The 12,789-nt window shown below is 30.4% G+C and overlaps 1 long non-coding RNA gene across 2 annotated transcripts; it reads left to right on the forward strand.

Annotated features, from left to right (window-relative positions):
• The first annotated feature begins 484 nt into the window (after positions 1 to 484).
• On the forward strand, positions 485 to 11,328 carry LOC108565666. Of its 2 annotated transcripts, none has more exons than XR_001891183.1 (2): positions 485 to 976; positions 11,138 to 11,328. It is a non-coding gene; the product is annotated as an uncharacterized LOC108565666 (long non-coding RNA). The 2 variants fall into 2 exon arrangements; XR_001891182.1 differs by lacking the exon at positions 485 to 976 and adding an exon at positions 5,307 to 5,527.
• The last annotated feature ends 1,461 nt before the right edge of the window (positions 11,329 to 12,789 follow it).

Below are 12,789 nucleotides of genomic sequence, written 5' to 3' on the forward strand. Positions count from 1 at the left end.
GCAATTAATTTTGCAAGATAAAAAAAAGTTTGTTTTTATAAAATCCTATTTGGAAGATATATATATATATATATGATGAACAATTTAACACTTTTAATCTATTTGTGATTAATTTTATAATAATAGTTTAAATTAAAGTGATTTAATGAGTTTTCTGATTATGAATGTTACGTATCAATTAGCTAGAAATCAATTTAACGAAAATGTCAAAATCTGACATTAGCTCAGGTCATGGAACACTTCGATTCAATTGTTATCGTCCAAAAGAAACGTAAGAAGTCAATGATAAATATTTTTACGATTTGCAAATTTACAATGAAAACTTTAAAAATAAGAAAAACAAATTACGACAAAATATAAATATGTTTCGTTTGATAATAAAATAATGTTGTTTATGACCAAGTAACATCATTTTATACATAATTCTAAAAAAAAAACGTAAGAAAGTTTGCTGCAATTAATTTTGCAAGATAAAAAAAAAGTTTGTTTATTTTTTTCATAATTGTCGATTCATTTCATGTGTTTAAAGGAAGTTTACGTTAATTTCCTGCTCAATTAACTCCAGTTTAGGGACCTTTTGTAATCGGAAACAAAACACACACACATATAAAAAGAACAAGAAGGGATGAAGAAAAGGGAAATGTGGGCTTTGAATTATTGAATCGTTCCATTATGAATATTCCGGAGAGACGATTCAAAGTAATACTTCAATTATTCACGAGGCACCGCGTGTAACGGAAAATCTGCGCGTCTCGCGACTTCTCCCATGCTCCCCAAACATTATCATCATCCTCCTCCACCTCAGTTCGCTTCGCGATAGGAAGCCAGGTGGCAGCTGTCCATCCAAACAGAACCACCGGATCGCACTTTCATCAACAACAAACACAAAGTGATGGTCGTCGTCTCTTCTACACCTGCAGTGACAGAACGACACTTGGTGAACCAACCGTGAATACATGCCACACTTGTGCTGAAGGTAAAGAAACAGAGAAAACAACCGAATCACACACTTTTGAATCATCGCTTTCTTTGATAAATTTATTTACTTACATTATCCAAAGCTCACCGAATTACGTATCAATGATTTCAATGTGCCAATGATCAAACTCCTCGCAATGCATATTTAATCCTAAACGGCAGCCGGTATATATTCATAATGTAGTTACCAAACATCGCGTTTCCTCTATCTCCGTCGCTCCACATAACCCACGGTTATTTACTGGCTTTATCTCCTCCTCGATATCTAATCTCCACGAATTAACTTATTTGCTCATCAACGTAAATACCTGCGACCTAAAAGAGTAGATCTTTTATCGGACAATCGTAATCTGAAGAAATCAATCCTATAACAATAAACTCGTAATTAAACAAATTAAAAACCGAAAGCAAGAAGTATTCAATTGAATCATCACAATTGAATACTTCTTCGTACAAATTTTAAGCAGTTTTCAACTAACAAAAATCATTACTAAGTATTGCATTTCTATAAAGTAATCATTAATTACTTTTCAATTCATGTGGAACTATTATTTTTTATGAAAATAATTAAGTTTTTAATAATTTTCAAATTTTAGAAAAAAATCTTCAATAGTTTAATTAACAATAAAAATATTGTTTATCAATTATCAACTATTATTATAAACAGCTACGGAAAGCCTCTAAACTACTTTTCTCAAGGTTTTCTGACTAATCCTGAAATCTAGTAAACACATTTTTCATTGATTGTGCATTAAGTAATTTAAAAAATAAACAACAACATAAAATATAAAAATCAACATAAACGAAGAAATGCGAACGGAGAAATATTACGAAAGGTGAAAAATTAATGCGGCAATCCACGTTGATTAAGTTGATTCATTTATGGTTTATGGATTTTCTCGTTAATGTGATTGCGATGGATTCCCACACACTTTACCGGCGCATCAAAAATGCAATCCATTCGAATTGATATTGGAGAAAACGCGATTCCGCGAGATTATCACGTAGATCTCACCGATAATACTAATTAATTAATCAATCTTAATTATATAAGTTTTGCAACGTATCATCAATTTTGAAAACGTCACGATACGTCAAGTGTAATGGCACGTCAATTATGTCACATTGAAACGTCTGATTGATGTATTTTAATTTGGAAACATCTAGTTTATGTTTATTTCTTGTCTTGAAAGAGTTACTGATAACTTAATCATAAATTGCATCGACAGTTACGTCAATTAATAATAAAATTAGTTACAACTGACAGGTTTGAAACGTCAAATTGTGACAGGTCAATTATGTCAAATCGTTTAATTGACACGTATGTATCGGAAACATTGGAACGTCTGATTGATGTATTTTAATTTGGAGACATCTAGTTTATGTCTTGTTCTCGCGCACTGAAAGAGTTATTGATAACCTAATCATAAATTGCATCGACAATTACGTCAATTAATAATAAAATTAGTTACAACTGACAGGTTTGAAACGTCAAATTGTGACAGGTCAATTATGTCAAATGGTTAATTGACACGTATGTATCGGAATTAACATTACACATAAACTGTCAGCAAATTATAATGGATACATTATGTGAAATTATCTCTTTTTCACGTATACAACAACGTTTGTTTTGATTACGTTAATCACATAACTAATTATTTCTTTAAACTAGAGCTGTTATTTGTTTCGAGGCGGACACATGTGCAGGCATAAATACAGGAAAAACAATAAAATTTAATCTCAGCGCGGTGACTAATCGAGAATCTGTACTGAAAATGAGCCGAAACAGGAATTCGAACGCTCTTTTCCAGAGTCGATTAAAAGCAAAATGGAAATATTATTGCATATGAATACGCAATATTTCCTGCTTGAAGGAAAACAACAATTTGTCAAGATTATTTTGTTATGACACGATTAAATATGTCTTTGAACTGGAGCCTCTGTTATTTCTGTCGAAAACGCAATTTGTGTCGAAGCAGCACACTTTCTTTGATGCCATTATTATATGTTTCACCTAAGCGCTCTGAAACGAGAGCGACGTGATCGAAATTGTCGAGGCAAGCACATAAATACAGGAGAAACAATAAAATCTAATCTTGGTGCGATAACTTAAGCTGAATTGAAATCAAGGAATTTAAATGCACGCACATTCCGTGTATCGATTAAAAGCGAAATGGTAAGTAATAACAACGAATGGTGGTGTTAGATCTGTGTCGTTGAATCAATTATAAAACGGCAATTTAGAAATATAATCTGACCATTTGATAAAGTGGCCACGCACGTGTTCTATTCTTGAATCTATTGGCACTAATTCATTCATTGTCATATCGATGTACACTCGCGACGCACTGAATTCTCTTCTCGCCTCAGCTGAATCCCATTTAGATTGCGCTCCATTCCGCAATTCAGCTTCAATCAAAACAGATTGACCCCGCTTTCAATTCGCGATTTGTCATGAAAAAAACAACAAATAAATCGTGTAAACTGTTTCAATCTTTTTAAAATTTCATCCAATCTTTGCTTATTCATATCCAGACTAAAACTGTTACGTGTCCATAACAGGAATGTATTTGCGTAATTATACCTTGTACCATCAAAACTTCTTGGATTGTATCGATTCTCATCATATGACTTATTCAATAGTTAATATATTCCTAAACGGTTTAGCAATATCTACAATTACATTTTTTTACACCTTTTCTATTATGTAATACGCTTTATTTTGTATTATTCATTTCTTCGATAGGACTTTAAGTTTGTTGAAGTAAAATTAATTATTTATTTACTAAATTTATCAATTGTTGAGCAAACATTAATGATAAGAGTTAATAGTAAATATTTTAGTAGATAACGGAAAATGCGGTAATAATTAATTGAAGTATACGTATTCCGTGAATATGCGACTAATATTTAGATACAATAACAACTTTGTAGGAAATTGTAACAGCAAACTACAGTTTACTTTAAACTTTTACCAACTTATGTGAACTATAACAAAACAATCGTATTTAACAAACACATACAATTGGTATTACCTAAAATTAGAAAATAACATGTTGTTTCTTATAAACTAAATCTACATTACACATAATTAATAACTATTTATCAATGCAATACAAGATAATTAAACAAAATGTTTAAGCAACCAATTAATCTAACTTAAGCATAATTACCAACTTTTTTTTTACAAATGTAATATAGTTAAAAAAATACAATTGTACGTGTACAAAGCATAATACTTTTATGGGAGTTTTTGTATCTTTGGTTACAAATTTTAAATCGTCGTTGTATATTTTTATGGCTGTAATAACAATAATGACATACATGTTTCGTGTATATTCAGATGGAAAATGCAACAAGCGAATTGTGTAGGATGAGACATAAACAAATGTTGCACAAGTGTAATAACGAAACAAAAAAATGTTCATTTTATAGAAATTATGTAACATTTAAATCGTCAATTCTACATTAATTAAATCAAAGAAAACAATTGAAGGTGTTGTAGAAGATTCTAAATATTTGCGTTATTAAATGCGCGAAGTTGTTTAAATAACAAGATTCAGTTGGATGAGGCAAATATTGTGTAGCATTGTTGCCGGTAATGTTAAACACATAAGGAGAAACATTACATTACATTGTTTTGGTAATTAGTATGTCATGTCCTTAGTCATCGTTCCACGTTCGCTATCTACTACCACCTTCCTTCTTTTTCCATCCATTATTCGATTCACGAATAGAAAGGAAATGAAATATCTGCAACTAAGTTTTCATTTTAGCTTGTCTTTTGTTACTGAGTAATGGACTCGCACTTACAACTCATTGTGAGTTTCCGCTAAAATTCGTCATAATTTGCAAAATTTACATTATACATTTTAACTAAAAAGATTAAATTTTTCGTAAATTTTTCAAAATGTATCCACAAAATGGGACACCGACTGTATTATATGATAAATATGTAATTATGTATTTAGACTACAATAATGATTTATTACGAAAAAATAAACACGAGCCAGTAGTAAATAAATTATGTATTACAACAGTGATAGTAGGCCACGGTTTCAGAACGAAGGAAGAAGCAAAAAAAATAATAAATGAAGCGAGAGAGTGGACGAAAACAATGACTAATAACGTAGTCGATTTTAAAGCGAATTCAAAGTTTTCCGATCGAATTAATGAAATATTCAGGTGAGAAATGTATTTGGGAACGTCGTATTTCTTTGTAAAGTTGAATAATTAATATTGAAATTGTGTAATTATTGTACGGAGATACGAGGAGTGGGGCTGTCTCTAATCATGGTCTATCTGGATGTTATGTAGTTGTGCTGGTGATACGTTCAGTTGCGTGGAAGGATGTTTGCGGTGAAGTCGTGTTTCGTTCGTTAAGTGCTCTCACTCTCGCTCTTTTTATTTTTGTTATCTTCGGATTTCGCATTCTCTTTGCACGAAACACAAAAAACGAGAGGAAGTATACTGAAAACTATGGAGATAAGTGCTGACTGAGGTATAGTGAATTATCTTGGATATACGCACCGGAAATACCGTGCCCGTAAGAACATTCCTGAATGACTTTTTATCTTATCACTTATCTTAAATTCAATAACTAAGTTAATATTAACATTGACAATAATGTTGATTTTAATGGAAATAATTGCAGTTTCATTGGAATCAATTCAATAATTAAATTAATTTGAACATTTACATAATCTATTAACTATAAGAATCTAAATAATTGTAGTTTTAATACATACAAAAATCACTCAAATTTATGGATAATTTTGTAAAATTCTAAATTTATCATTCAAATTAATTTTTGATTTATATTCATTTACGTAATTGTCAAATAGTTTAGAGTTTTACAAATAATTAAAAGCAAATTTTGTTAATATAATAATCAATGTTTTTCATTACAATTACATAATTATTGAGGATGTTACAAAAGTTTTAAGAAATGCAATTTTTAAAATCGACAAACAAATATTTAATAATATAATTTTTTAACTAATTTTAAGTAACAAGCTTAAGGATTTATTAGTTTAAAAATCAAGCTTTTAATATAGAATATCTAAATTTTAATTATTTTATAATTAAACTCATTTTTTTAACTCTTCTAACATGAAATGAAAATATATCAATTTGGAAAAGACCAATTAATATTTAACAATTAAAAAAAAGTTTTATTAATAACAAAAATAGTTCATCAATTGATCGTTCATTTTGGAAAGTGGAACAGCAAATGAACTATTTACAAGTTCTATACATAAAAAGTAGACAATTTTTCTAAATTTATATCATTCTAATAAATATGTACGAAAAAACTAAATTGTAGCATGAAAAAATCAATATACAAATAATGTTTTTCACAAAGAAAAACTTAAATTAGAATTAATAAATAATGCTACAACAACGTATATCTACTTAACAAGTAAACGATTTATCGTGTAAGTAAGGTAATTTCATTGGTGCTTTGTAAAAAAAAGTTATAAGTGCAAAGAATTCCAATTGAAATCAATGAAGAGTGCCATAAAAATTAACAAAAATAAACCTATTGGGGTCTATAAAAATATGGTCATGTAACCAATATTTAATAATATAATTTTTAACTAATTTTAAGTGACAATTTAAAAATCAAGCTTTTAATATTGAATATCTAAATTTTAATGATTTTATAATTAAACTCATTTTTTTTTAACTCTTCTGACATGTAATCAAAATATATCAATTTGGAAAAGACCAATTAATATTTAACAATTAAAAAAAAGTTTTATTAATAACAAAAGTAGTTCATCAATTGATCATTCATTTTGGGAAGTGGAACAGCAAATGAACTATTTACAAGTTCTATACATAAGTCGAAGTAGACAATTTTTCTAAATTTATATCATTCTAATAAATATGTACGAAAAAACTAAATTGTAGCATGAAAAAATCAATATACAAATAATGTTTTTCACAAAGAAAAACTTAAATTAGAATAAATAAATAATGCTACAACAACGTATATCTACTTAACAAGTAAACGATTTATCGTGTAAGTAAGGTAATTTCATTGGTGCTTCGTAAAAAAAAGTTATAAGTGCAAAGAATTCCAATGAAGAGTGCCATGGAAATTAACAAAAATAAACTTATTGGGATCTATAAAAATATGGTCATGTAACCAAGGTAACTAAGAACTATGTATAAATATTAAATATAGGGCAGAAAGACCTATGGTCAATAGCCCTTTGAAGCAGTTGAGGTTTTTTTTTAATTTTGTAATTTTACTGTTTCAATAAAAATTAAAATTATTATCAAATACATGAAATTATACAAAAAATGCATGATTTTACAATGCTGAGGGCTTCGGAAATTAATAAAATTAATCTATTTAACTAAAAAAAAAAGAAGAAAACTAAAGCAATTACGAATTGGGTTTATGAAAATGTATGATTATAGAAGTACATTTTTTTACGATACCCTCGTTTTTCGTATGTGAAATATGTTTAAATTATAACATTTTGCAATAAGTTTAATGTCCTTGGTGGAATGACAATAAGATAGTGAAAAAATAAACTGGAATAATCCATGTTAATAATGCACGGAGGCTCGTGGGAATTCGGTTGTAGTTTCGGATGGGTGATGGGTATAGAAACGAAAAGGAAAAGAAAATGGAGAGAGAAAAAGAGAACATTTCCATTCACACGTGAATATTAATGTGGCTAAAATATCGACGGACGTTTCTCAGATTTCTCGAGACACGCGCAAGAAAAGTGCAGGTGTTTTAATTATATTGATCACCGAGAATATTATTAATTAACCAAAAAAAAGGGGAAAGAGAAACAGCTAGCCGCATGGGTTGGCATCACAAATATAATAATGATTCGCCTCATGTCCAAACGCCACCCCACTCGCTGCCCCACAGATATCAATAAGTTGTAACCTCGGCATTCACCGACGTCGTGGTAGCCACCTCCGCCATTACAAAACCCACCCACCCCGCGTCCGTTAAAAACAGATGTAACTTCTCTCACACCCCGCCGATACCTGTCCGTTTGTCCCATTCCAGTTATGCTACCTTCTATTTATCCCCCGTCCATAAATATAAATGAAGAACAGATGTCGGTCACTAAGCTGAGTTTGTAGAACGTGCATTTACGAATACAATGCGAACGCATTCGTCCACGTATCCATAAACGAGCACAACAACAGCAAATGAAGAGGAAAAAGTGATGGAATCGAAAAAAAAAAGGAAGCGAGAAAAGATGTAATCCATAAAATGCGAATGAAATATTTAAAAACCAAAGTTATGTTCGATGGATAAACTGGCGGAGGCGGCGGGTTATTGTATTAACGTCCTTAATGATTAATCCATATATCCTCGCTACTTAAAGTAGTTGGAAAATCGCGTACGTTTCACAAATTATTATCGAAAAAAAAAACCACCGACAGAAACAAAGTGAATTAATTCAAAAGGAAGAAACATAAAATATTCAATTAAAGGAAAAATGTTGATAATGATGATCATTGTAAATTAATTTGTGTATAATTTGCCCTAATTTCTATTATATCTGGAGTTCCTCTAGGAAAAGTACTTGGACCTATATACTTACATCATCACACTCTATTAGTATATTTTTAATTATGTTTGATTTACCTTAAGATTAAATCTTGTCTAGACATTAAATCAAACATCATTTAAATAAAAAGTGCTGAAAATATTAACTTTTTTAATGATTATTTGACTTTATCATTTATATAATATGAATTAGAATTCCAAGGTTGTTCTTCATACTTGAAGAATATACATCTACCATAAGAACAGTAATTTAAGTAAACTAATTCAGTATTATCTCTACACATAATATTTCTATTTTTACTAAAAAGTCTACAGTCTTACAGAAATATCATAAAGTAGAAGGTTATAGTATCATTTAGTAACAAATAATTCGGTGTCCTTTGTATTAAATAATACTATTTCTTTTGAGTAAACATTATTAATTGGTCTAGATTGATATTCATTGGCGTTCTTGAACTGAACCTGACTCACATTTCGTCGTCGAACCATTTAATATCCTCGTTACTGCTATTATTAACATTTGATTGCAAAAAAAATTACATCATGCGGCCTAGTTTCTGTTTTCGCTCGAAACAGTACAGCGAGAAAGAAGGAAGGAATTGATTATCTCTCTCTTTAACTCTCTCATCAGCTAAGTCCGTTTACGAAACCGACTCCAGCATATGCAAATCGCTCCGAGGAACACGACAAAGCAGGTGTTTTTACTTCGACGCCACGAAGGTTGTGACCATGGTTACGATACACGCATCCAATCATTGATAATTCTCAAAATCCAATACAAAAAAAATATAAACAATTACAACAATCAGATGATTATATTAATGATATCATTAATGAGACTCTTAATTGTGACCTGTAAAAAAGATTAAGATTAAGTTAAGTTGATGATTAAAAAAAAACAATAAGTAAATAATTCGTAATCTCATACACTCATTGTTGGCTTTAAGATGAATGAGCGTTAACTTAAGTCAAGCAAAAAAGTGTTTTTTTTTGCGCGTGGATTCGCGTTCTTCTAATCATTGTAATTGCATGCACTAAAAGCTATTACCCATTGTTACGCAACACATATTTCCTTAGACAATGACTGCTCGTTTTTCTTGTGTTGTTCCTTAGAAATGCATAAATCGATAGATAATTTCGAAATTGCTTGGTCCTGTGTGTGTGTGTCTCGACCAATTGCACAAACGTAATAACCGAAATGATGGATAGAAATATTATTTTAAAACGAATTATAAATTATTATAAATGAATCGAATTTCGTAGTTATAGCATTTTAATCTTATTATATAATGTTTCCATGGTTACCATAATAATTTTGAGTAATAAATGTAAGTTGCCTTGGCAATTTTTAAAATTACTGAAATCAATTATTTCCAATTAGATTATTACTAAATAATACTTTCTCTGTCCGAAAATATACATTTTAATATTTTTTTGTCCGAAAAAAAAGAAACAAAACTAAACAATATAATTAAATACAAATAATTAGTATAATCCAAATTTAGTTAAAATGAGATTTAGGTTTTTTTTCTGAACAAATACATTTTGTATACATTTCAGTTTATCGAATCTCACGACGAAGTTTTACCTTATTTATATGATAAAATTTATTGGAATTTCTTCCTCCTGTTAACATAATTGATTCTGTACTCGTTAGTAATGTTATAAAAACGTTATTAAAAGTATTTTTCTCTAATTTATTAAATCTAGAACACATTCAATCAATTCATCAATTGTGTTTCATTTTGTAGTGATTAAATAGAGTAAAAAAGAACCCAAATCGAGAACGTTGAAATCGGTAGTAATTGTGACTTAAATTTAATAATTTAACCATCAGTAGAACCGTGTTCTAATTTTTCTTTGTTTTTCCATGACTTTCACTAGACTTTCATTAGTCAATTGCTTCGATTTGGCATCTCACGTTATTTTGGGTTAAAAATTTCCATTTTGAAATTACTATTATATTTTTCTTAAAAAAAAAACTAATTTTTGTTCTTCAATTTCCAACTTAACTCAAAAGTAACGACTGTCAAATATGTTATGTTATTTAGTTATCAATGTAAACAATACCAATATAATGAGTCTTGCTTTCGAAATTCTAAATAATCTAGGATTTTCTTTCAAATATATACCATATCAAAATTTACAGTTTTATTATGCAGAAAATATTATATAAATAAATTAAATTGGAATAATTCTATAATGCAACAAGCAGTATTAATGGTGATGTACATATGATGGATGAGATTTTTTTTTAAAGATTGAAGAAGTTGAAAGCTTTCAGAAGTAAACTAGTCGTCGAGTGAGAGAGTGAGAATAAACGGATTATTGCGTAATAATTCTCTAAGAGCGGCCAGAAAAGGTTTTCTCGTGATTACAGTGGACGTAAAAAATGTATGTTGATGGTCTTCGTCCGTTGACCGTATCAACCCTTTCGTTAATAATTAAATAAGCGCAGCTGCGAATTTTCGCCAACCATCGATTTTGGACGAATTTTTGAACACCCATTCCGCTACAATTATGTTACGATTGGATTAACTTTATCCTATACATTTTTTAATCTGTGTGTGTACATATTTTAACATCGTTACTGTTTTCTTGCAGATTGGTCCATGGCTGGACCGTCCACATCGGCAGGCACACATGCTGCTGCTCGCCTTTTGTACACGCCAATCGCCCGCCCCCGGGAACCCCTCCCGAAGCCACCACCACGAACAGCAACCGCCCCCAACGATTCTAGATAATCCAACCGCCCATCAGAAAACCTCCCCTAGACTAATTCAATATTAGAAAAAAAAAATACAAACACAAAACAAAAAGTGGACGAAGAAAAAACTACCTCTCCTAAACTTAGAAACAATAGAGATCCTCATTACTATTATTGTTATTATTATTATTATTAATTATTAGTCAAGTCTCGTCTAGCTGTTAAGATTAAAACAATATCACGAACGTGGCCTTATCTACTACAAATACTACTAGAAATATATATAAAATATTGTTACTCTAGTTTAAAGCTAAGTGTCCTTAACGAGTAAATCCTTTAAAATAAAACCATGCCAGAAGTAATGGTCGCGAATCCTTGAGGGGTCGTTCGAATCTGATAGAAGGAAAGGACAAACAAGAAAAAGAAGGAAGCGGCGAAGGAAACGAAAATGGACAGGGCTTCGTTTATGAGCAGGAGGAAGACTTTAATCACCGGTGAGTCTTGTCTTATTTCAACAATCTACTATTAGCTTAAACCTACTCTAATCAGCTAACTAAATAACCAACAAACTTGCATAGACTCACCGCATTATCACTTCGTCGGAAGTTTATTTTCGACCTCTCTCCTTCCATCTTCATCCTGAAACCATAAATATTCATTTTTTTTTTTATTATTATTGCCACTCTCGTTATTATCTTTTAAAGCAGGTGAGAATAAAATGCATTACGTCCGCACGAATAAATCAATTGCTTATGCGTGTTCCAAGTATTATCACGTGCGCTTTTTTTTTTTTAATTATTTTTCATTTCGTTTCGTTGTTACCATCTTCTTCATTTAATTGCAAAGAAACATACACAGACACAAAGATCATAAATTTGCATGTGCTTTTCATAAATCACATTAAAATTGAGTTGGAACAGACACACGGACGACTGAAATTAATTGCCGCGCGCATTTGCATTCAGTCGAACTGGGGAGTGATATTTAATGTGTGACAAATTGGGAACGTGTCGAGAGAGTGCAAGTAAAAAAATAATAATAAAATAATGAAAAATGTAACTAGGTCGGTTCACTTTGCGGAGACGCAAAAACATTTAAATCACGAGCGTTCGTTATGTAAGTAAGGATTAAATTACAATTTGAAGACCATTCCCATCAACCCCCGTATCGGAATAATGTTAGAGAAATAATTGAAATTCACACACTAATTAGAAGTAATATATTATTATGTAAGACGTTTTGTTATTAGCGTGGGATCGTCAATAGTTATATAATTATATAGTTCGTACAATGACGATTTATCAATTGAACTCATGTAATACAAATATGAAAGTAAGGATATTTGTTAAAGCCTTCACTTAAAGTTATAATTCATATCTATGAATTAGTTATTATTACTATAAACTTACTAGTGGTTTCCAAACTTGATGTTACTACGCCTCCCTCAAAATTATGTAATCATTTGGCGCCTCCCCTTACTTAAATTGAACACGAATTACAGCCAAACGGCTAAAACCACAATAATCTATCGATACTTGCTAGATTCCCC

This window comes from Nicrophorus vespilloides, unplaced genomic scaffold (genome assembly GCF_001412225.1).
Source record: "Nicrophorus vespilloides isolate i.1.1-1 unplaced genomic scaffold, Nicve_v1.0, whole genome shotgun sequence".
Lineage (NCBI taxonomy): Eukaryota > Metazoa > Arthropoda > Insecta > Coleoptera > Silphidae > Nicrophorus > Nicrophorus vespilloides.